Genomic DNA, 26,135 nt, shown 5'->3' with positions numbered 1-26,135 from the left:
CTCTGCTTACTACAACCTCTACCTCTCGGGTTCAAGCGAGTCTCCTGCCTCAGCCTCCCAAGTAGCTGGGATTACAGGTGTGCGCCACCACGTTCAGCTAATTTTTGTATTTTTAGTAGAGATGGGTTTCACTATGTTGGCCAGGCTGGTCTCGAACTCCTGACCTCGAGCAATCCTCCCCCACCTCGGCCTCCCAAAGTGCTGGGATTATAGACGTGAGCCACTGTGCCCAGCCACATGACAATTTTTGACTGCATGGGGGTCAGCACCCCTAACCCTCGCACTGTTCAAGGTTAACTGAAATTTGGACTGACACATGAATATTTTATTTGTGAGATATTTTTGGAGTAACTCCAAATTAGTTTTCTCTCATTATTAATTTGTGGGAGCCCCATGAAAGGAGTCTTAATTTTGGATGTCCTTGTGTTTAGACATCTAGTGTAGCTCTCAGACTTAATTAGAGCTGTGTTGAGGCACTTTTTATCTTAACAATCTCTCTGTCAGTAGAGGTAAAAATTAACAGGAATCGATATAAACAGCCTAAGAGGAATACCTTGGAAAGACAGAAATATTATTTTTGCTAATGCACATTTTTTTATTTTGAAAAATCATGAAGCTCTCCATTAGGAAATCATTCTTCCTTGGCATTGTGTTGCATGCTCAACCAATAGAAGGTAAATATGCTAAAATTGGTGTCTTATTCATGAAAACCACATAATTGTAAAGCTCTTTGTTTTCACCCAACTGCTGAAAACATTTGTGTAGGCAATTTCAGTAAACATTTGGAGAACTGGAAGTGGTCTCTCCTACACATATGGTTTTTTATGAAGAGGTAATTTTTATCTATGTTCTACTCAATTGAATATTTATAAGTCTGTTTGGCCTCAAAGGTACCTGATCTCCCCCCAAAATACAATTGCCCTGTAAAGCTAAAGTGAGATTTATTCACTTACCCTTTAAGAACTTTGCAAGTTATTTTCATTTTCTCCCTATGAATTTGTTCTCAGTATAATCCTCAATTTGTCTAATTTGCTGTGTTATTGCAATTAGTCAATTCTCCCTCAGTTACACAAATAATAGCCTTATAAGTTTGAGGCTGTAAATCATTCATCCGTTAAAAACGCCATTTCCTTGTACTGCAAATTCGATTCATTTAGAAGAGAAAAACCATGGCGTGGAACAGAATTATGCAATGTCATGGACACATTAACATTTGGATCAAAATTTTACATTGTGTCAGCCAGTAAACAGTATAAATGGTTCAGATTTGCAATAAATAATTGTCTATTAATACTCTGGCATGCTGTAGCAAATTATAGTCTCACTTCAGTAAGCACAGCTGTAGGTAGGCACCAGGGCCGAAGGAAGCAAGTGCCACAATTGGTTTGAGAGGAAAAGAGCCGGTTATGCAGGGATGCAGGGCAGCTCTCTTCAGCAACTGGAGGCATAGCTGTGGATTAAATGCTTGTGTTTATAAACACAGGAGGAAGACCCAGTGGGCTTTTACTGTAGCTGGAACATTAGACACCAAAACGCAGCCCTTTGCTAGAAGATGTGTCTTTGTGTTCGCTGAATGTGAAAGGGATGGTGGCATATTCTATTAACCAGAAAAATGTTCCTGATGATAGGACCAACTCTGATGTCCCTCGGATCTAGGAGCCAGGCTTATGGCTGGAGCAGCAACAACATTAGGTGTTGATTATGGAGTCACTCAGGGACCACCAGAAGCTCAGATTCTCCCCAGAGGCTACCTTACGTGTGGGGGCAATTTAGGCCCTTCTTCCCTCTCTCCCTGCCATGATCTTCTTCACTAACCAATTGAGGAACCTATAATTAATATCATTTTCACTGTTTGGCTTAATGCTTTTAAGCCCTGTTAAAATGCAAACAAGATATCTGGAAAAGTTGATGAGGAGATATGTGAACATTCATTGACATCTCGGCATGCAGCAGGTTCTCAACTTAGTCAAAATTAGGGCACTGAGTAGGGTGAACTGGAACATCAGGGCAGGCAGCACAAATGATGGGAAAATGAAGTGTTGCTGAGAGAACATCCTGATGGCCAGGATCACTATGTACAAAATGCAGGGGTACACAGAGAGGACTGGGAATGATTCTCAACGGTGACTAACATTTGTAGAATTCACCTGTGAGGGAAGGCAGTACTATTATTATCCCCACTTCCCAGATGAGAAAACTGAGGCCCAGAGATGTTAAGTAACTTGCTCATCAAGTTTACCCAGCCAGTGTGACAATTTATCCTACAGAATTGGGTGGGTCTAAAAGCTAATTTACCTCAGTTCAGAATTTAGCCTGAGGCTGTCTAGGAATAATAGATCTTGCTTTGCTTAAAGCCATGATGTTAGATTAATTGATATTGTGACCCTTGGCAAATATCAAAGTTTTGTGGAATTCTCTATAATAAAGACTCTAGACGTTAGAAAAGTCAATTCAAAACACTAAAGTTATTCCTTTATTCCTACTATTAATTATCCTATTCTGTTCCTTAGCTCACAAAGGAAAAAATAATCCTCTATTGACCTCCAAATTTAGCATTCATTTGATTGCATTTATACATTTAAAATAGAGAAGAATTAAAGCAACCTTATAAATTATATTTTAATAAGAATATTGATATCTGAAAAGCTAGCAACCTAGAGAAATGTTCTTCTTGCTTGACTTAGATAATATTTTCATCAACATAAGAAAAACAAATTGAGCCCCTATGAAGTATAGGGTGTGCCCTGGATTTTAGATGGTTGCCTAATTTTCCTTTTCATGTCTGTTAAAAGCCAAGTTTAATTTGGAGCTATTTCTCAAGAAGGGCGAGCAGCTGTGACTGATTTGTTTGAATACTTTGTAACATTTAAAAATAGTTTTTCTAATTCACCAGAGAATTATTAAATCCTTGTGGCTGTATGCTCTCTTTTGTAGTCTTAGGGTCTCTCTCATGCTTGGACAATTGCTACGGGATCATAACTAGTGTCTTTGCCAACAATAGCTACTTTTTCTTGCACACCACTAATCATTGCAAAAAGTCATTTGACATCATTCTCCTGTCCCAAACTGTCAGTGGCTCTTCACTTCCTCCCAAGTAAATATCTGTGTCAGAGCCTCCACCATCTGGGTGCTGTTTACTATTCAATACATATTTCCCACAGCTTTCTAGGCAAGCCCACTGTGCCTGGCACTGTCTCTGATCCCCATGGTGCTACACGTCTGGCCACCACCCTTTCCTCCCCTCCCTTAGTTATTTGGCCTCCAATGCCTTTACCATTTCTCCAGCCCCCTCCCACACACTCCCCACATCTTTGAAATCTTTTTTTCTTTTTTAATTCTAGCTCTTTTCCTCTCTAAAACTCAAGATTTGACACTTATTCTAGAATCATAAAAGGCTAGAACTCACGGGGACAGGAGTGGAGCTATTTGTCATTTTAAAATATAGCTTCTCTCAATCTTCATTTAGTGGACTTGCTCTGGATTAGGGATGAGAAGACCTGACTCTACTGTTTTCTTGATAAGTGACCTTGAACCAGACACATGTGCTCAAGTTCCACATCTGTAAAATGAAGATACCTGGCCTTCCTACTTCACAAGGTTCTTTTGAAGATCAAATGTAATACTGCATAATAAAATGACTCATAAATTCTCTTTTTTTTTTTTTAAATGAATTCTCACTCTGTTGCCCAGGCTGGCGTGCAGTGGTGCAATTTCAACTCACTGCAACCTCCGCCTCCAGGGTTCAAGCGATTCTCCTACCTCAGCCCCACTGAGTAGCTGGGATTACAGGCATGCACCACCACTCCCGGCTTTTTTATTTTATTTTTATTTATTTTTATTTTTTGTATTTTTAGTAGAGATGGGGTTTTGCCACTTTGGCGAGGTTGATCCTGAACTCCTGACCTCAAGTGACCTGCCTGTCTTGACTCCCAAAGTGCTGGGATTACAGGAGTGAGCCACTGCACCTGGCCTGACCCATAAATTCTAAAGTACTAAGTGACGTCCTCATATATAGCACAGTCCCTCCAGCCCCTGCAATTCAAAGATACATCTCACTGTACTTAGGAGAGTTAGAGTGGAGGCATGACCTAACTTGTTAGCTGTTTATCTCCTATAGAAAGCGGTCAACAGATCTTTGTTGGTAAAATGAATGAATATTCATTTCTTATCTTTCAACGAGAATGCGATAACTTTGGTTACTGATGTATACTTCCATGCAAATTTGCTCATGCAATTTCAACCACATCCCCCAGAACAACTTTCTACCATGCTAGTTGCTCCAAACATTTAAATACCAGCATAGGTATGGAAGCTACTGACTGTTAACATTTCTCACATTTAGTTGCTGAATGTTTCTCACATTTACTTGCTGAATGTGTGCTTTAGACAGTCTTAAAAATATAATAGTATGTCTGATAAAGAGGCCCATCAGTCCTCAAAATGTCTTCACCTTTTAGTGTTGAAACAATAATGATGATTTGCTTCATTTGTGCTCTACACACCAATGAAATGAGCTAATTGCATATCTGCTATGAAATAATGTCTATTATTACATGGATAACTACCCATTAACTCCATTGGAAACACTAGTAATTACACAGTATGTTATGTTAATGCACCTGTGTTATCTTCTGATTGCCATATTATTAATTCAAGTGACCTCTAGAAATCTGTTTCCCATCATGATTTTCTTATTCTGGAACTCTCTGTAACACTTTAGAGACTGTTGGCTAAACAATAAAAGTATACAGTAAAAACTATTTTCAAAAAAAAGAGGATCTGAAGTGTGATCCTATTGATGTTTGTTGTTGTTTTTCATCACTTCTTTGCTTGACATACATAAACAACTTTAGAGCTATATTCTATTACCTTCTGTGCAAAATTAGAACAATTTTTACTTTGTGGAGAGTTGCAGAAAGATTTGACCTTTAAAAACTCTGAAACGCGTCTGGTTCACAAACAGAATCACATCTTAAAAGCCCTAAGTTTGCTCTAAATGTGTCAGTCAAGTTTTCAGCACACTAACACATGTAATAATGAAAGGCTCATATTTGCTCCTAAAACCCAAGTTGCCTCCCAGTCACTTTGCATCTGGTTACACCAAACTTAACTTTTCTACAGCCCATCTAGTCCTGACCTTCCCCTCTTCTTACGAGCCCCCGTTTAACCAAAGCAACTCCAGCCCAGGAGATGAAAACCCCATCAGCATTTTCATAGTTAATGACAGGGCTACAAAACAGAAAATAACAGCGGGAATCTGAAGCCAGTGCTTTTATTGGACTAACTAACGATATAAATAAAATGGTCCCTGACTGAGCTTTGGAGAATCACTGTCTCTTTATCAGGCCATAGAAAACAGATCCAGGAGGGCAATAAATACAGCACATAACAGAGTGGAATTAAATGATTAGGCCTGAATTAACACCCTGTTTCTGAGCCTCACTTAGTGTTCCATGGCCCCAATGAAACACTGCAATTCACAAATGCTCAAGGCCCATTTAATTTTTATTTCAAGCTAGTTCAGAAGAAGGGATTACCTATAACTCCCCCCTATTCTATTGTGTAACTCTTGAAGTAACAACACTGATCCTGTCTAGATAGCTGTTAAGAAAACAGGCTGTGCTATAGGAATCACAGAGTCTATTCAGAATCCTGCTTCTACAAAAGTCACATTAATTAAAAGGGACCAAATCCCTCTCTGTGAAAGTGACAAGGCTGTCCTTGATGGGAAAATAATGAATTAGTTAAATAAACTTGATTATTTTCCATGGCATTAACAACAAACCTCTGCAACTGTCAGCCCAAGATTTTTACTTTTTGAACTGTGGCTTTAGCATGTCAAAGATCCTAATCAAGTCTTAACCGCAAAATGGAATTGAATCTCACCTTGGAGGGTAATCTATGGAGGCCCATCCCCCATTACACCATATGTCACAGGATAAGGTGGGTGAGTTTCACTTAAACCCTGTTGGAGGGGAGTTAATATTGCTCTATACTTCTTCATTTATACAATGGCTTTAGAGCAAGAAATCCAAGGATGGCATAAGAGGAAGGCTTGCTTCACTGTACCAGTGAAGTACTTATAAATTTTAGACGAAATATGCAGCAGATGAAACTGAGTCATTAAAACCATTTGTATACCTGCGACTTGAAGTGATGTATGAGATGGAGATATATTTAGAGGGCAAGGTCCTCAAGAGTCAAGAGGTAAGAGAGCTTGCAGTTTTGAGCACTTAGTAGATACTGTGTGCTGGTTTTTATTTTTCCTCATTTAATCTTCACAATGTCCTATAAAGTTGACATAATTATTCCTATTTACTAGTAAAGAAACTGACCCTCAAAGAGGAGTGTAATAATTGTCCAGGTTCACACAGGAAGAGGTAAGGCTGAGATTCAAATCCAGATCTAGCTGATTTCAAAGCCAGCCCTTTCCATCGATACTATGACTATCACCTGCTTAGAACTCCTGACTGCAGCCTGGAGCTTTTACTTGGGATCTTCTAGAATAACCAAAGAAACAACACACAGAAGAGGATGAGACTAATGAAGTATAGTCTCAAACAGTAGGAAAAAACCCAAAGGGTTTTGGCACTGGATGAGATTAACTCTTATAAAGCCCCAGGAGATCCAGACATTCAGTGAATTAAGGAGCCCTCCTCTGAAATTAGATGAACCTGCCTGTCCAAAACTGCTTCCGAGTGTCAGCCATGGCGTACATGGGGTCCAGACTCTATCATCACCCTGAAAGGGCACCTTGAGCCTTGACTGAAGTAGAGCAGGGAGGATTCTTCCACATTCTTAAGAGTATGAGGCTTGACCACACCCAAGTTTACCCTACCAGTCGGTTCAGCATAGCGTGTAGCTGTGTATGGGACAGAAAGAGACACCTATTAGATGGAACCTTCTGCCCCAACACTTTTGTACTACAAAATAACTGTAATTGTAGCTCAAATTTATGCTTAAGTAACTTCAATGAAACACACAATAACACATAACTCTCTCAGAAAGCAATCTTACTCAAAAGGCTTGGGCACTGATACATTGTGAAGAAATTATACAATATGAAATTTTTTAAAAGTAATCACTAGAAAGTTTATAGATGATAGATTCATGTTAGCAAAAGAGTGTTAACTATCTGTTGAATTATGACTAGACACTTATGGAAAGTGTCTAATTTCACTTTCTCTGCACTATCTTTCTGTATTACTAGTACCCAATAAATTAAATGCTTTTGACATTCAATCAATATTACATGGTAATAATTACATCTTTTCCATTAAAAAGGATAAATTCCTTAAAATTTTATGTTTTAAGAAAAGGTCTTTGTTTACCAAAAGGGATAGTAAAATGATTTAAGTGAGTTTAATTTGAATTATTAATCGTTTGTTCCTTGGCCAGCAGTTCTTCAGCAAAGGTCTAGATTATGGAGATTGTTCTTGGTTGTGGTTTTTAACAGTAATGACAAGGTCGTTGATATCCTCTGGCCCTGACTTAGACACAATTGCAGGCCTCCTTTTCACCTTTAGTTTTAGTATTAAGGAAAATCTATCTCACTGTCAGGAATAAAAGCCAGACTATGTCTTTGAATTTGAGTCCTTGTCTACTTGACTCCACAGCAAGCCATAGTTTTAAGCAGCTTTTCTGGGAGACAGGACCACGTGAAGCATCTGCCATGCCCATTTGCTTATTTAAGTAGTTGTTTTTGTATTTTGAAAGCATAACTTCAGTTTAAAAAATCCACATAAAAATGGGGTAAAACTTGGAACAAAATTATGGACTACCAGAGGTTTTCCCTTACAACTGGCTACAGAAGCAGAGTGCAATGCAATCACAAAGAATTATTCCTTTAAAATTGTGAGGTATCACATCTGCATTTTTGAGTGAATAGCTGACTATGATAAAGAGACCAGTTTTACCTTTGTAAAGCTGTATGTCTCTTCCACGACGTAGTTCTTTCATCTAACATGCGGCTTGCAATAACTTACAGGATTGATGTGGAAATCAAAGGCCATAAAACGTGAATTGTACTTAAAAGAAAAACATAAAGTGGTGTGCAAGTATGAAGTATTACTATGAAGAATTCTCAATGAAGACTGCCCAGGATTTTAAGTTCTTATCCTTGCTGTGTCATTTTTTACTACCCATCAATGAAAACCCTGCCCCTGTGGCCTTATTTCAGACTTTGTAAACTTGGGCCTCTTTACAACAATTAATCACTGATCCTGTAAAGTTTAAACGCACGATGCCAAACTACAAGCTGCTTCTGGAACTACATTTCCTGACCACCTTGGTATTAACTCATCTCTTGGTCTAAACCCTTTCATTTGAGCTTCACAACACATTTTCTTTTTGGGCTAGGTTTTGCAGAAGTAAAATTGTCCAGGGAATTGTTTTGCTAGACCATCTTCTTTTCTTTTTTATTTACACAGGGTCTCGCTCTGTCGCTCAGGCTGGAGTACAGCCTGAGCTGTACTAGGTAGGATCCTAGCTCATTGCAGCCTTGAACTCCTGGGCACAAGCCATCCTCCTTCCCATGCCTTTGCCCCCTATGACTCCCCACCCCACCTCAGGGACTACAGGCACACACCACCACTCCTGGCTGTTTTTAGATTTTTTGTAGAGACAGTGTCTGTCTTTGTTGCCCAGGCTGGTCTCCAACTCCTGGCTTCAAGCAATCCTCCCGCCTCAGCCTCCCAAAGTGCTGAGATTACAGGGATGAACCACTGTGCCCACCCTGCTTTTCTGATTTAACATTAAAGAAGCTATCCTTTCAGGCAAACATGGAAAGTCACTGTACCTCAGGGGGTTCTCAGCTCAAAGTCCTGTGACACAGTCTATGTGTTTATTACATGGGACTTATTGTTATTGTGATTTGAAACCATTCTGTTCAACTACAGTATTTACTTACCTCTTTATCATCCATCTCCCTCCTCTGAAATGTCTGTTCCAGGAGAGACGGAGCAGCGTTTGTCTTTTTCACCACAATCACCTGGGCTTCAAATACTTCCTGGAACATAGTGAGAAGCCCAATAAATAGCTGTTGAGTGACCAGATGAATTGCTACAAATAGGAAAGGTCACATTTGATATCACTAAAGCATTTATGTTTGAATACAATTTTTTCCTTCCCCAAATGAAAGCTTAACACTCTTCTAAGCTCTCACAATAAAAATTTCACCAGCCAGGTCCTTAGTAATATTAATTCCTTAGTCCTATCACCGTCGTTCTCAGGGCCCGAGGCTGGGCCAAACATCACTGAGGTTTTCAAAAAATATACTTTTAATATAATTTAAAAATATACTCACTAGGGGAAGGCTCATAAAGTTCAGCTTCAGCCACAATCTGGACTATAGGCTGCCAAGTGCTGCATAAATAAATCATCAAGTCATTTTGGCATCCTGTGGGCCAGAAGGAATATCTTCCTCAGTAGATTTAAAGAGACACAGTTCTGAAAGAAATAGGAGCAAAGTGAGCCATTAAATATGTACTCTCTTATGATATTCTGGACCTTGGACAGATTCCTTGAAGTGGCAATTGTCCATTTTACCAAGGGCAGATTCTTTTTTTCCTCTTTCATTGGAATCCATTGAGGAGTTGAAAGAATTCATCCTAATATCCATAACAAATGCCCCTACCCGCTTTGCAACTATTGGTACACTTGAAAGAAAAAAAAAATACAAAAATACAGCAGTCAGAAGATCGGGTTACGAGGGCAGCTTGTAACTGTGTATGTGCAGCATGGATTCAGGTAAGTCAGAGGCCATGCTCAGCTGAACAAAGGAAATCCCCCAAGACAGTGGCCAGTGGCCAGTGCGGTGCAGGAGACCCAGAGGGGCTGCTTGGTAGAGTCTGCACTGATGGCCCAGGCTGAGTGTCCAGACTAGAGCTCACCTGTGCATCACACACACACACACACACACACACACACACACACATACACACACACTGCTTCCCTTGTCAAGTTTTCCTGGCTAATTTAAATCTAAATCAGTCTGCTCACTGGCCTTTGTAAACTTGCTAGAATGAAGAACATAGAAAAAAAACGATAGATCTAGGTCCGGTGGATGCAGAAGCCAGGCCAGAAATCTGAATCCTCCTGACCTGCAGCTCTGAGGTTTGCAGAAAGCCCTTTTTCAACATGGTTCATGAAAAGAGACTGTGTCACAGTACGTGAGGGCTATGAGGGGTAAAAATTGTAGTATGTCTTTTCCAAACTATTGATTAAAATACAGCCTCATTGATGTACAAAGCTCAACCGATTTAGAGGAAAGCTGCGAGATATGTGATGTATGAGGTACCTGTAGGAACACACATTCAGACATAGAAGTACCAGCGGGCCCTCTTGTACCACCTCATGCTCTCACACACAAGCACAAGCACACATGCGTGCATGCACGCACTCACACCAACCCCCTTCTTGACAGCATCCCATTTTTTGCTGCCTCATCTTCCATGTAACCATGACAAAAAAATAAAAACAAAAACTGTATACAGTTCCTTTTGTGTGTTGCATTTACTAAAACCCAGGCCAATTTGGCTCTTATTCCCAATAAGAAATTTCTTATCTGCTCACTATCTGGATCTGTCTTAGTCAGTAGCTGATAGACCCTCTTTGGGTTATTAACCAGTTAGTTTCTTCCAGAAAAGAGGTCATTAGCGTCTAACATTACTCAGGGGTGTCAGGAGATGCAGATATCAGATCCTCTCATCCTGGTTTATCTTTAATTTAATCTCTAGATTTTTCAGCTCTAGCTGTCGGCTGGCTTCCACTTAATAACACATTTTTATCTGTTGTTGGTGTTTTTTTTTTTTTTTAACAACTCAATAACCAATATAATGATGACAGAACTGACAAATTCTGCATTAATGGATTTCCTTCCCGCATCTAGGCTCCGAACTGCCAAACGCTGCTAGAAATGCTGAAATAGGTTCCAGGCAGTTACAGGTTAAGGATCATTTGCATAAATTAGCAAGTTTTGCAAATGAATTCATCTACTGAGAAGTAAGACACGGGACACTGCATTTTAATAATTGACATTCCACATGAAATGCAATGTTCTTGAGGAGGAAATTGAGCTCCAGGTTGCTATTAGAACCAGCGGACCAGCACGAGTGGAAAGAAATGCCATCCCCCATTATGTGAGCTACTGCTCCTGCATAACAACTACCCCATTCTGATGGACTCCTTTTAATAAAAGTACTAGTGTGCGCTCACCGAGAGGGAAAACAGAGAGGAATCTACTCATCAGCACTATCAAACAGGAAATGAAAATAAAGAGTTCTTCAGCATACCACCTTAATGTGCAACCAGCAACTCTACATTCTCTTTCTAAAGTCATCTTTCATTTTCCACTTGATTTGGCAGCCGCTCCCCACCCTACCCCCACCCTCTTCCTTTTCAGTTTTCTGAAACACTCAGGAGATTATTTACATATATACAGAAAGCAAGTAAAAGTTTTAAATTGCCCAATTTGGATGTTGTCTCCCATAATGTTGGTTAAGTTACAAGTAAAGATAAGTGGGCCATTTTGCTGCCTCCTCCTGGCCTAATTTGTTTAAGGACATGCCACATTGCAAATATTAGTGAGAATGCCAAATGAATGCCTTTCCTAAGGTGTTAGTCAGTTAAAGTCAGGGTATTCAGCATGTCGGAAGGACAAACTGCTCCATACATGCAATGTGAGCTGGAAACAAGTCCATCCATAATAGTGTTTCCTGGCATAATTTAAAATTAACATAAAATAAATCACTCACTCCTTAGACTTTTTTCCAAGTTCATGTAGAGCAAGTGTGTCATATCAATTAATTTTCAACGAACTGCGGCAGCCAATAAAATTTCTCCCAGACACTGGTAGTAATCCAAGATATTGATAGAAGAGGTATTATCATTAATATGAGTATAAGCCTCAAAACACATACAGGGAACAGGCAGAAAGAGTTCCTTTCTTGGAAAGAGAATGTGATTCTTGCTAGCTGCCTGTTATTCTTTCCAATTTGTTAGGCTTTCTGTCAGTTCTCACTTTTCACACTGATAGCCTTTTAATTTTGCCTACATAACTAAATTCCTCTAGTGCAGCTGTCTGTTTTTGTGGGCTATCTAATCTGAAAAAGTTAATATACATGAACAAATTAAACAGATTCATATAGGAAGAACAGATTATATTGCCCATTTAGTTGAGACATTTTCAATGGCTTTCCTACATGTTCACAACCACAAATAATTGATAAATAAAAAATTAATGCAACCGATCTTTGGTTTGTAGAATTCAAATAGGCACCTTAACTGACATTTTGGGGGAGGTGTTTGTTTGCTTGTTCTCTACTGAGTTAACCAGCTTTTTCTGGCACTATGTAAACAAAGTCCAAGTGCCTCACATTTCTTTGTTGATAATAAATGATTTTACAAAGAAACCAACCGCCATTCATTTGATCTTGTTAAGTGATACGTCGCTGATTCCTCTAGCTTTTTCTCAACAACAACACCTGTTAGAAATGCTTATGATTTTACATGCATTTTTCTTTCTAGGGAAATACTAGTTTCTGGGGAGTACTAGTTGGTCCTAGGGCTAAATGTGTTTGACAGTTTGAGAGGACAACTTTTTGTCTATGTCACTAGCTGCACACTTATGACCATATCAAATACAGAAATCCTGCCAAGCCAGTTGATATGTGGAATGAGTTGCCGTGACTCCCTCTCCCATTAAAGGGTGTGTTCAGACTTTGCTTATTTATAGACCAATAAAGAAAAATTTCCACTGTTCTCTTCAGCCAGCTGAAGATAAATAGCTCTTCCGTTTCTAACATTTAATGTTCACAGACACAAAAACAACTGCTCTGAATATTAAGCCAACATTCGTAATTTTTTTCCTATGAAGGGGAGAAATCCTTGAATATGAAACAATGAAAGGTTCAGATATAATCTTTCCCATTTTAGAACTGTTTTATTGCAACTTGTTTTCCTCAACAAAGAGGCTCTCTGGGCTTAATTTGATTACTAGGTGAAGCATCGACTCACATGCTTCAATAATTTTCTCCATGACCTGAGAGCTTAGGGCGCCATAGAATGAAATCCAGTTCCTGAAGATGGTGCAGCCACAGCACCAAATGTCCTCTGATGAGGCTGTTACTGTTGGGTCAAGCTGCTCCTCATGAGTATGTGTGCAGCAAATGCTTTCTATTTTCATATTCTAGAGGAAGGAACAGCATAAATTATTCCTAATTCTTGATTCTGTGATGAAGTAGCCATCTGGTCTGACAGTGCAGTGACAATGATATAGGAGTGAACACTCTATGCTTGGTCTACTGCACAGAAAAGGACAATAGGACATATTTTAAAATGTCAGGATCCATCAGAACCATATTCAGGAAAGTTTACATTTATGAAAATAGATAGTATCGAAAATACATCATGATGCAAATCTAACCATGGCTGTTGGGCAGCTGAATTAAATTAAGAGTAAATCTGAATGTTTCTAATTAAAATTGTGTTATTCCATTTCCTGCTGTGTTTTTCATGTCTGTAAAATGAATCATTATTTTAGTACTTTTGGGAAGTTGTGTCACAAAGGAGGTTGACCCATCTGCTTCTCCTTTGACACGTGGATGTGGAGCTCTTTGGCTACAGATATTTGGTGGCTTTGGCTATTTCCAGTCTGTTATTAGTGAAAATTGTGTTCACCACTACATTTGTGTTCATCACTAGATGAGGCATGTGCGTCACTAGCATGGGGACAATTAAGAAATCACATGTGTGAGCGTAAGGTACATTGATAGAACAATAAAAGGGTTTTTTGATGGCCTCCATTTAATATATTTATCTATTCTTTTATTAAAAAAACATTGACTGAGTCCTTCTCATGTACTGAGCACTGAATTAGGTGTCTCACTGAAGTTAGGGGAGGAGAACAATAATATATTTTGAGAGTACTAATGTAGTTAATGAGCATGACTTCAGAAAGAATCACTTCCAACCACATGAAGCAATTGCCTATGAACGTCCAGCGGCAGTATCTGGATCACTCCTGTAGGAAACCAGTCAAATGACTATCGGAGTGCAGGGTTTTGGTAGAGACACAGGAGAGGCTGAATGAGCCTAGGTAGAAGACCTGTGCATTGGGTGTTGTGGGTGCTAATCCACCTTATAGATGCTGGTGTAGACACAAAGTCCAGAGGATCTAGGAAACAGCTATGATTCAAAGAGTCAGGACAAGGAGGTCTAACCCAATGTGTAGAACACAGCATCAGGATCTGAGTAACAATGCATGCCTTTAATTTTTGGTAGAGTCAACTTCGAATGAAAATTGAGCCTTTATTATCTTAATTTCTAATAGACACATGACACTATTCAAAAGACCTTAGCACTCTTTCTTTATGGGTCTTGTATATTGGGAAATAGTCATTTCTTTTCTTTTTGAAAGAGAAAGGAATTCACATATTTAAAGAATAATGAGTATCTGTTCTGTGTCACAAATAGCTCAAAATCACTATACGCAGAACTGTTCCATTACCTTCTCCACACCAGCCTGCTTCTGCTGTCTCTCAGTGAGTATGGCCCCATCATCGCCCAGTTTCCCAAGTCTGGAACCTGGAAGTCAGTCCAATTCACTTACAACTTTCCCACCCCCACTACCAATAGTTCACCAAGTCCTGTAGAGCCTATTGCCAAATATTTTATCTCTTTCTTCAGCACTGTCATAGTTCATAAAATCATCATCTCTAGGCTACATGGCTGCTTTTGTTTCTAAAATAAAAATCCATTCTTGTGTTATAATATGAATCCCACAATGACTCTACATTAATTTTAGAAGCAAATCTATGGTCTGGCTGCTATCCATGTCCCCACATTCATCTCCCATTTACTCCCATTCCCCACCCCCAGATGTAGCAAATATTACAGCCATACTCTGTGACTTGAGCCCTACCTTTCTCTCCCAGAATGTATGTAGCCTTCCACTGGAGTCTTCTCACTTTTATTCCAATCTCCATCTAAACTAACAAGTGTTTCTGCTTCCTTTTTAAAAGCTGACCTAAATAAGCATGGTGGCTCATGCCTATAATCCCAGCACTTTGGGAGGCCAAGGAAGGAGGATGCTTGAGCTCAGGAGTTTGAGACCAGCCTGGGCAACATAGGGAGAACTCATCTCTGCTGAAAAAAAATTAGCCCAGCAGGGTGGCATGTACCTGTAGTCCCAAATACTTTAAGGCTAAGGCAGAGGGCAATTACTTGAGCCCAGGAGGTCGAGGCTGCAGTGAGCTCTGATTGCACCAGTGCACTCCAGCCTGGGTGACAGAGTGAGCCCTGTCTTAAAATAAATAAATGTTGGCCCAGAATGTCTCTTGACTTTCTGGTTTTTTTGCCCAGTGTAAATTCATTAAAATATTTTTTAAATTTCTATAGTTGTGTGTTTGGGAGATAGGATGAAGGTGGGGTTGAAAAGGAAGAGGAATTTTATAGAAAATCTAAGCCAAGAATTGTTACTGTAATTAAACATTAAGTTTAGCTATGAGCTTCCTAGTAGTCAAGTCAAGAGTTTTGTTTCAATTTTGGCAAAAATAATGCTAACAGAAGATTACTGGCTATTTAGAGCATTTTAGGAAAATTCAATAGTCTAATTTTGAGGAGCACTGCATCCTAACCAGAGGAGTCCTCCACAAAGTTTACCTTCAATGAAACTAAATCAATTTACTGGTTTAATGAAATTTTTATATTTTTTGAATGCTTACAGGAAGAAATTATATCTGAGAAGTAGTTAAGCAATTTTAGCAGGAGAGGAACTCACCACTCACGATGATATCTAAAGATTCTTCTGGAGACTTTTTCCATTTAAGTCAATCAATCGTTTGAATTAGTGTAGATGGTGGTTATCAGATCCTTTCTCAGGAAGTTCTGGGTAGGGATGTCTACAAAATGTGTAACAACCATTGTAGTACTGGGGAAAATAACTCAGTTTAATTGATGTTTTTTAAAAAATGTTATTCCACATGGGTTATTAAATCTCTAAGTCTTGGGGCCGGGTACAGTGGCTCACGCCTGTAATCCCAGCACTTTGGAAGGCTGAGTGGGGCTGATCGCCTGAGGTCAGGAGTTCAAGACCAGCCTGGCCAACATGGTGAAACCCTATCTCTACCAGAAAAGCAAAAATTAGCTGGGCGTGGTGCTGTGCACCTGTAATCTCAGCTACTTGGGAGACTGAGGTAGGAGAATCGCTTGAACCCAGGAGGTGGAGGTTGCAGTGAGCTGAGATTGTGCCTCTGCACTCCAGCCTGGGTGGCAGAGCAAGACTCCATCTCAAAAAAAAAAAAAAAAAAAAAAAAATTCCCTAAGTCTTTATTTATCAAGTTGTCCCACCACAATCTGATCCAATATATTTTTCATAAAGAGAGTTGTTACAAAGAACTAACATGCTTCTTTGTGGTATCCTCTGATACCATCTTATCCTTCTTTGTTGGTTTTTGTGGGCTTCACAGAAGTGTTTGCAAATCTAAGATAGGATGCTGAGTTACCCAGTCACCCAAACCCAGAGCAGTCAGAGTCTACTTTGATTCTGTGATTCCTTCAATGTGACTAATGGAGAAGCCCAACCCAAAAGACAGGCATTGGATCACAGAGGGTCACTGTGAAGTGGCATTTTTGCTCCATTTTAAAATAGAGACCTCTGTTTTGTCACCACTACTGCAGTTTTCTGCTTTCCCAGAAAACTATTAACACTGACCTGTCAACACAACCCACGGCCCCCAAAGTCCAGGAGATCAGACACAGAGTCTTTGAGCTTGGGTTGAGACCAGTGCTCACTTGACTCAGACCCTATAGAGACTACAGGCAGCATGAGGCTAACAAGCACTACAGCTCTTGACGCTCGGGCTTAGAGAGTATGCTTATAGCCTCTTTCTAAGCAAATTTGGCATGTGAGCCTAGGTGACTAACTCCTTGCTCAGTCCCTCTAAACAGAAGAGTGATCTGTCTGGGAATCTGTCTGGAAGAGTTACTATGACATTCACCTCTGAACTCTCCTTTCTGTAGCTCACCAGTGGTGGTGGGGAGGCCATAGGAATTACAGTGAGTCTTAGGTCAGACTCCCAAGGAAAGAGACTTGGGAAGATATTTACATGCAGACAGCTCATAAGTGATTGCTGTAAAAAGCAGTACCTGTACGGATGTGAGGAAAGCAGGCCTGGGCAGAGGAAGAAGTTGAACTGTGATGGGGTTGCAGCAGAAGTCTCATATGATCCCACAGAGAGGTCTGGAGATGGGATGTGCTACACTGAGGCAAAGGGGTTGGCCCTTTATTTGTACTGACTTATAGTCCAAGCATTTGATACGGGCTGCCCTTGCGGAGGGCATGTAACCTTGGCCAAGGCAGCTCCCTTTGAGCAAAGGCAATTCCTAAGGAGGGTCTCAGCTGTGAGCTGCCCACAGACAATATACCTGGCAGCTGGGAATGATACTTTGGGCCAAAAGGGGACACCTGGGTGGCACACCACAGCATTGACTACACCCTTCTTTCCTTCTATCCCGTATCTTCAAATGAACAATTAAGCTTAGCTTCAGAAATATTAAGGGGAATTAATGAACACTTAAGAGAGGAAATGATGGATTGACTCCATCCAAACTATAATAAGGATACACACAAAGTAAAGGGCTAATTATTAAATAAACTATAAGACCATAGACAACTATAGACAGGTGAGTGGAATGACTCCAGGTGATCTCCATAAGCTATTAGAGCAATTTCTTTTTGAGATGGAGTCTCACTCTTGTTGCCCAGGCTGGAGTGCAGTGGCACGATCTTGGCTCACTGCAAGCTCTGCCTCCCAGGTTCACGCCATTCTCCTGCCTCAGCCTCCGGAGTAGCTGGGACTACAGGCGCCACCACCACGTCCGGCTAATTTTTTGTATTTTTAGTAGAGACGGGTTTTCACCGTGTTAGCCAGGATGGTTCCAATCTCCTGACCTCATGATCCGCCCGCCTCGGCCTCCCAAAGTGCTGGGATTACAGGCGTGAGCCACCGCACCTGGCCTAGAGCAATTTTTTAAAAGTGATGGTGGTAGGGAAGCAGGGGTTGTTTTTGCTTCCATGACCTAGTAAGAATCAAGCCATCTGAGGTCCACCCACTAGAACTTTTTCAGCTTGGAGTACAGCCCTGAATTGCTTGTCTTTTTTTTTTTTTTTTTTTCCAGATAAATTTTTTTTAAATTATTATTATACTTTAAGTTTTAGGGTACATGTGCACAATGTGCAGGTTAGTTACATATGTATACATGTGCCATGCTGGTGTGCTGCACCCATTAACTTGCCATTTAACATTAGGTATGCTTGTCTTTTGCTCCAAACTTGACCTTTGGGGTCTCCGTGAGAGGCATACTATCAGTTCATGATCATCAGGTCTCTGGCAATGGCCTCATAGCTGACTTTCAGAAGACCACCAGCCTTAAACTTCCCTTGTCAAGATAAAGCTCAGGGGAGCCCTTGCCATTAATAGTTATCTTCCTTAATGACTCCTCAATATCATTTTAAGTCCTATACTACATTTAAATAAGTACATATACTTACACATTATCAGAAATTCAGAAAATATAGAACAGGAAAATGATGAATTAAATGTTACCTTTAGGCCAGGTGCAGTGGCTCACGCCTGTAATCTCAGCACTTTGGAGGCCAAGACGTGTGGATCACCTGAGGTCAGGAGTTCAAGACCAACGTGACCAACATGACCAACGTGACCAACGTGGTGAAAACCCATCTCTACTAAAAATATAAAATTAGCTGGGCATGGTGGCGCATGCCTGTAATCCCAGCTATTTGGGAGGCTGAGGCAGGAGAATGCTTGAACCTGGGAGGCAGAGGTTTCAGTGAGCCGAGATTGCACCACTGCTCTCCAGCCTGGGCAACAAGAGCAAAACTCCATCTCAAAAAAAAAAAAAAAAAAGTTACCTTTAATCCCACCACTGCTAACATAATGGTACACATTCATCTTTTCAATCTTTTTTCTTACCCATATGCAAGTCTTATTTTAAAAAAATAATTTTAATATGGAGTCATACACTTCTGGATACAAATCTTGGTTCCACCACTTAACAGGGTGACCTAAAGTAATTCACTCTTGATTTGTTTATTCATCTATAAAATGGGAATTACACTCACCCCATGGAATTTTGTTAAGCTTTAAAATGAGATGATATATATAAACCATTTATCCCATTGCTTGGTGCATAACAAACATTCAATAAATGTAATATCCCTTGACGTCCACACCTGAGGAGCTAAATTGCAAAAACCGCATAGGACCCAACTTCAAGAACTGAGTTACAATCTGAGAAAAGCCTCCTTTAAAAGATCTCAAGCTTCCAATGACGAGTTAGTGGGTGCAGCGCACCAGCATGGCACATGTATACATATGTAACTTACCTGCACATTGCGCACATGTACCATAAAACCTAAAGTATAATAATAATAAAAAAAAAAAAGATCTCAAGCTTCATTGCTTAAATTAATTCCAAATTTCTTAAATATATTAAAGGGCAATGCACAATTTGATTCAGATATGTAACATGAAACTGTGTAATTAAACATATATATCCGGAAATTAATTTTACATTCATTTTTATAATACAGTACACTTATATAGAATAACACATGGCTCTTGATTAAACAGCAGACTGCCGTTCAATCAAACAGCTCGAGATAGATCATAAAATGTGAAAATGCAGCATCAGCACCAAAATATGGTTATGGGATTTTAATATTCACTTCCATACTCTTACCTAGGTAGCATAAAAATGGATGTTTCAGACAGAAAATATTAAGAAACTGTTAAGCATTAAGTATATCACATTTCTGCTTAAATGCTATTGGGTCATCTAGATTTGTTGTGAATAAGACAAGAGGAATTTAGGGATTTGTCTTTCAAAGTAAAGTTAATTAGGGCCAATATAATTTTGATATAAAAATTTGAATTATGAAAATAAAAAACTTTTAAAGGCATTTGAGTTTATTATTTTCTCTATTCCATGGTTCATTTTCAAAATAAAATCTACTGAACTGTGCACACAGTACGATGGAAATATTTTCCAAATCTCAACTCTTAAATAATACAAATTCTTGCCAAGTTTGAGGAGTAGGGCAAAAGATAAATGAGATTCACAGATGATTCCTTAAATTTTTGTTTCACTCTTTAATGTGATTTTCTTCCCTTCTACAAACCTTTATCTGAGCAGTAAAAAAGATAGTAAAATTGGCAATTTGAGTTTCATTTCACTCAACTTCCCATGTCAGAAGACCTTTCCGGTCGGGAAAACCCCCTGCTCTACTCAACTGTTCACCGTTGCTCATGTAAAAGTTATTTTCCCTCAATTTGATTATGCCCAAATAAGGCCTAGCTAAAGCATCAGAGATTTTTAAGTGTAAACATTTTATTGAAATATGTTTTGTTATGTGATAATTCTCCACAAGTCTCTCACATTTCTGCATGTCCTGTGAACAGTGAGGCACTGACAACTTTTGTTCCAGACTATCTTTCCGAGGATGTTTGTATACAGAACAGCGTTGGAAGATAGATGGCATCTCCCTCCCAAGCAAAGGACAGGTTTGTTTATTATTTGCTATAACAAAGGTATTGTCTCCCTCCAGGGCAAAGATAGAGCATGTTGCATTTATCTCATTGTGAAGGATTTGGGTTCTCTAAACTTGAGGTTCCTCAGCCATGACACAAACACACTGCATGTATAGCATCCATTGTAGCCTCCTCTGTGCAATTCTGAGGAGGAAGACCAAAGGGAACCAGAGCTAACATAAAGCTCATGCTATTTGCCATGCTATGAGTCACAAACTATTTTGTCTCTGACCTAGGAATATCATGTCTTCTGCCAGCATCCATAAAACCATGGCAGGATTGCAAATAGAGTAAAATCTCAGACCCTTCACAGTTCTTGACGTAATACACATTTAAAAGGTACACATTCTTTGAAGAGAGGATTAAGGAAAAATAAAAGAAAAATAAAGGGGGAAGGGAGGAAAAAGTACACAAATCACAAGTGTAAAAGTAGGTGAATTTTTATGAAGTAAACACACTTACACAAACAAAACCAAAGGAATGGAATAGAAGCAGAACCTCAGAACTCCCCTTGTGCTCACTAACAGTCATAACTCCCCTACAGAGCAAGTGTTCTCCCGACTTTCAACACCATAGTTTAGTTTTGCCTTTCTTGAACTTCATATGATTGAAACCATACAGTGTTTAGTCTTTTGTATGTTTTATTTTGCTCAAAATTATGTTTTTGGAATTTATCCATGTTGTTGCATATAGTTTTAGCTTCTCCATTCTCATTATTAAATAGTATTCTATTAATATCATGTCAGTATGCCACATTTCTAATGAAGTCTTTCTGGAATCCCCTAGCTTCTTCTGAATTCCCCCAATCCTTAATTAGGACCTTTCCTGTTCAACTCACCACTTTTTTACTTTCTATTTTAGTTATTAAAGTATATTTATTATTTTCTGTACTAGACTAGTCATTACTTCAAGACTTAAGCCTCAAGGAAACCTGAGAGGTATATTCATTCATTCAATTATTCTGCAAACATTCATAAAGAACCACCTATGTATGCAGTGTTAGCTGCCAGCACTGTGCTCATCCACATAACCAGCACACACACACAAAAAAACATATGATAAGTGATTATTTAACAGGCAGGAAGAAAAGTGAAAGAGGACACAAGAAAATGGCTGACAAAATTTACCAGCCAGAGAATGTGTCCTGACTAACATAGAGTTGACTATATTACATTAGGAATGAGTCTAGTTTTTACAAACTACAAGGACTTATATGACAAACTGCCTATTAATATATTCACATGATTCTCTGATATGCATTTTTCAACCTTAGCAAAGGAAAGCCTGTGATTCACACATCGCCTCCAAATTTGTTCCTCCACAATTTTTTCCATCTCATTAAAATACCCTATAGTCCATTCAGTTGCTCAAACCAAAAATACTGGCATCATCTTCCTTATTCCTCACATCCAGTGCATCAACACACTCTGTAGAGCCCACCTCTAAAGCACATCCCAAATCAATGCTTTTGCCCATCTCCACTTCTACCAATCTAATCCTCATGTTTCCCTGCATCTCATCTGTCCCTGTCTTCATTCTCCACATGGTAACCGCAGTTATCTTGAAACATATGTCAGGTCATGTTATTCTCCTGATGAAAACCCTCCAATAGTGACATAGTTTGGATATTTGTTCCCTCCAAATCTCATGTTGGAAAGTGGTCCCCAATGTTGAAGGTGGAACCTGGTGGGAGGTGTTTGGTCATAGGGTGGATCCGCAAGGAGGGCATCAAACCATTAATGAATGGAGTAATGAGTGAATTCTCATTGTATTCATTCACAGTTGTTTAAAGAGTCTGGCACTTCCTCCATTCTCTCTTGCTCCCTCTATTGCCATGTGCCTGCTCCCCTTTCAACTTCTGCCATGATTGAAAGCCCCGTGAAGCCTCACCAGAGACAAGAAAGCACCATGCTTCTTGTACAGTCTGCAGAACCATGAGCCAAATAAACTTCTTTTCTTTACAAATTACCCAGTCTCAAGAATTCTTTTATAGCCATGCAAAATGGACTGATACAAATAGTAGCTCACTGGTCCTAGAACAAAATATAAACCCTTTTCTGTAAAGTTAAAGCCCATTCTAAACTGTGATTCTAGTTTGTCCTCACCTATGAAATTCTAGACACCAAGCTTTTTATTTGCCAGGCTTGCCTTGCCTAGAGCCTTTGTACATTCTCATCCCTTAGTCTGGAAAGCCTTCTCTCTTATCTTCATATGGCTGACTCGCTCTTTTCACTTAGATCTCGGCTTAAATATCACCACCCCAAAGAACCCCTTCTTGATATTCTAATCCAAGGAAGCCAATCAGTTACTTTCTGTCACATCACCATATTTTAACCCACTGCATAGTACTTTCCTTATCTGACATTTTCTTTCTTTTTTAGTATTAATTATTTTATAACTTAAAATGTAAAAAAAATACTTATAACCAAATACTACTTATAACTGAAACTTCCATATTCTCTATTATAGTTTTGGTAAATATTTTGTCTGACTTTTAACCTAACTGCTACAGAGATATGAATTCTAATATTTACTTGAGTGTTTCAGGTTGAATTATGTCCACCCCCTGTCAAAAGAGATGTTGAAGTCCTAACCCTCAGCATTTCAGAATGTGACTTTATTTGAAAAGACGGTCATTGCAAATGTAATTAGTTAAGATGAGGTTGTGCTGGCGTAGTCTGGATATAACCGGATATAAGCCGTGTGAAGACACAGAGACACAGGGATAAACTCCTGTGAAGACAGAGGATTGCAGCGACGCATCTACAAGCCAACTCTGCCAACATCTTGACTTTGGACTTCTGGCCTCCAGAACTGTGAGACAATAAATTTCAGTTGCTTTTAGCCACCTAGTTTGTAGTACTTTGTTATGGCAGTCCTAGGAAGTAAGCAGATGTGTTTAAAGGGAATAGATAAAACATACATGTTGATGATTTAGGTTCTTTCTATGACAGAGTGGGACACAGCAATGAAATCAAGTTTCTCTACTCTTGCAGTTTCTCTTCCTTTTGCAGCTCTGCTCCAATAATGTGTGTAGTGATACCACAATGAGCCTGAGAGCCAATCCCAAAATTAAAGGTACTTTAGAATGTACCAGGGAATATGAGAAAATCAAATGCTAATATTCTCCAGGACCTTCATTGTCATCGGTTGAATCAATCATTGAGTTGCATTTACAGCTATTATTCATAGCATGTCTGGTAGCATTAAGACCTTTCAGATCTTATTATCTTAGCTGATGTTGGTAGAATTACATTTACATTGATTTCTAAAAGACAGCGTGTTTGAGAGCATGCTTGGGTGGTGTCTACTAAATGGGATTGCCTAGGTAAACATAGACAAAGAGTTAAGAATGCTACAGAGCTGATCAGATGACAAAGACAAATCTTATTTAAGAATAATTGGATTTATGTTACCCATAAATCTGAGTTGTATCTGTGAAATGCTCCCTCTTATGCAATAGATATATGGGTAGGGATAGAGTGAGAATAATATCTCTCTCTCAAGATCATTACCTGACGCTAGAGAATAGTTGTTGCTATTTTGTTTCCAATACTGAAACCCTGAGAAATGCCAGTGCGTGATGATGGTGCCTCCTCTGCTCAACTTGCAGTGGGCATTTGGTAAATATTAAATCATGTTGTTTGGACAAAAGTCTTCGACAATGTGGAAAATAATCTATTTGTGTTCGTTATTATATGATTTCATCTTTATATGAGTCACCTTGACCTGGTCAAAACATTTTATTTGGTTGGAGATTTGACTAGGGATGGCACATATAATACACTCTCAGAACCGAGTGCCTTCTGAATTACACATGGCCAGATAACCTCTCTACAGAAGGCTGATGGAGCAGTGGCTAAGAGCCCAGGTGTTAGAGGCAGATATACCTGGGTTTGAGCCCTGGCTCTATTCCTTACTAGCCACAGGCTTTTAGAAAATTATTTAACTTCTCTGCACTTCCAATTCTTTACCTGTAAATGGTAGCAATGACGACATGTACTTTGCAGAGGTCTTGTGAGGATTAAGTGAGATGAGACAGGTAGAAATGTGAAATGGTTAACTTTATCTTAACTTGCTTAAATCTTCAAAGACCCTATTTCCAATGAAGGCTACATTTCTAAGAACTGGGGTTAGGACTTCAATATACCATATATTTTCTTGAGGGGAGGGTCAGTGGTGGAGACACACAATTCAACCCATAAAAAGGCCTTGCCCCACTAGGTAGTCCCTGGGTGAAAAGTTAATGAGGTTTTCTGTCCCTGTGCTAACATCAAAAGCCACGATTTAAAAACTAAGAGCCTTTCATCTCTACTCAAGCACAAACATACTGGACTGAGGACATTTGGTCAATTTCAGAAGAGAGCAAAGCTCATCAAGCTTCAGTACTAGGAGGCACTTCAGAGACTTCTATGAGTGATCTACCCACTTTACAGATGAGAAAACTGAGAGTTAGAGACATGATTTAGCCAACTTTCAGAGCTCATCAGGTTACAGACAAAAGTAGAACCCACATGTCTTTACTCCCCTTTCATTATTCCATAGGTGTTGGGATTTCTTCACCTCAACTTGTCTGTGTAGACATAACCTTGAACATAGTCCCTAAGAAAATATTTCTCAGAGACACCAGTATATCCAATAAGCCTCTAAGCATAATAATCAGAACCAGTGGGTAAGGCATTCTAACAATCCCCAAATGTGTTTTTAACACTGTTATTGTTGTTTTAACATTGAATACACTTAGCCAGGAAATCCAAACTTCTTTCTGAAGCATTCCAACTGTTGTGTTTATACCCGGTTGCCACACAACATTTTCTCCTACTGTGTTTTAGTTGGCAAGAGCTGGAGGACAAGTTTTCATAGCCAAGTAGCCTCAGATAGAGAATCTTTCCAATCCCCAGAGACCTGGAGCAGCCCCAGAATCAATAGTCACAGGAATAGGTGCCAGACTCATCCCATCCAGGGCTTTAGCTAGCCTTGGACCAACCCCTATTTAGACCCTGAAGCTGGATAGGAAGAACCAGCTGAAAAAATAGAGCTATACAAAGGTTATAGATAAATAAGTAGAAGCTACTTTTTTCCATCGGAAAAAAAGGGGAATCCTGCACAGAATATATTAAATTCTTCATTCACCCTTGCTCCCACTACCAAAAAATTGCAAATGCAGCCATGTTGCCAATCTCTTGAATTAAATGTGGATAACTGCATTCAATATTTTACTATCATTACATATTTTTCAGAACACAGAATATGGAGTTCTGTCACCATCACAGGGTGTTGCCTACTTTCATTACACAATTTGGAGATTGTGAAATGAAAATATATATGATTTAAATGGCAATGTATAAATCTGGCATCTTTCTCCATAGGATGTATCATTCATTCATTTAGCAAACTTTGAGCATACCAGCACAGTGCTATGCCCTGGGATTCTTAGATGAATAAATCTGGGTCCCAGACGTGCTTACAGATTGTAAAGGAAGACACTGTGTTCCACCTATGGTCCATTGTGACACTTGCTATTAA

At 39.3% G+C, this 26,135-nt stretch overlaps 2 long non-coding RNA genes across 2 annotated transcripts in view; one reads left to right on the top strand and one right to left on the bottom strand.

Moving 5' to 3' along the window:
• The window catches only part of LOC112132329 (uncharacterized), a 168,185-nt gene that overhangs the window by 46,646 nt on the left and 95,404 nt on the right, over window positions 1-26,135 (bottom strand). Inside the window, exons 3-4 of the long non-coding RNA XR_010136054.1 lie at window positions 9,305-9,447; window positions 8,909-9,007 (exon numbers count right to left, since the gene is read on the bottom strand). This is a non-coding gene — a long non-coding RNA (uncharacterized LOC112132329). The remainder of the gene's footprint in view (window positions 1-8,908; window positions 9,008-9,304; window positions 9,448-26,135) is intronic.
• LOC129058048 (uncharacterized) overlaps window positions 23,341-26,135 on the top strand; it is a 65,602-nt gene continuing 62,807 nt past the window's right edge. The window contains exon 1 of the long non-coding RNA XR_008522872.2: window positions 23,341-23,425. This is a non-coding gene — a long non-coding RNA (uncharacterized LOC129058048). The remainder of the gene's footprint in view (window positions 23,426-26,135) is intronic.

The sequence above is a fragment of the Pongo abelii genome, chromosome 11 (assembly GCF_028885655.2).
Source record: "Pongo abelii isolate AG06213 chromosome 11, NHGRI_mPonAbe1-v2.0_pri, whole genome shotgun sequence".
Taxonomy (NCBI): domain Eukaryota; kingdom Metazoa; phylum Chordata; class Mammalia; order Primates; family Hominidae; genus Pongo; species Pongo abelii.
The sequence above is the reverse complement of the archived record's forward strand: the minus strand, read 5'-3'. Positions and strand labels throughout refer to the sequence as shown.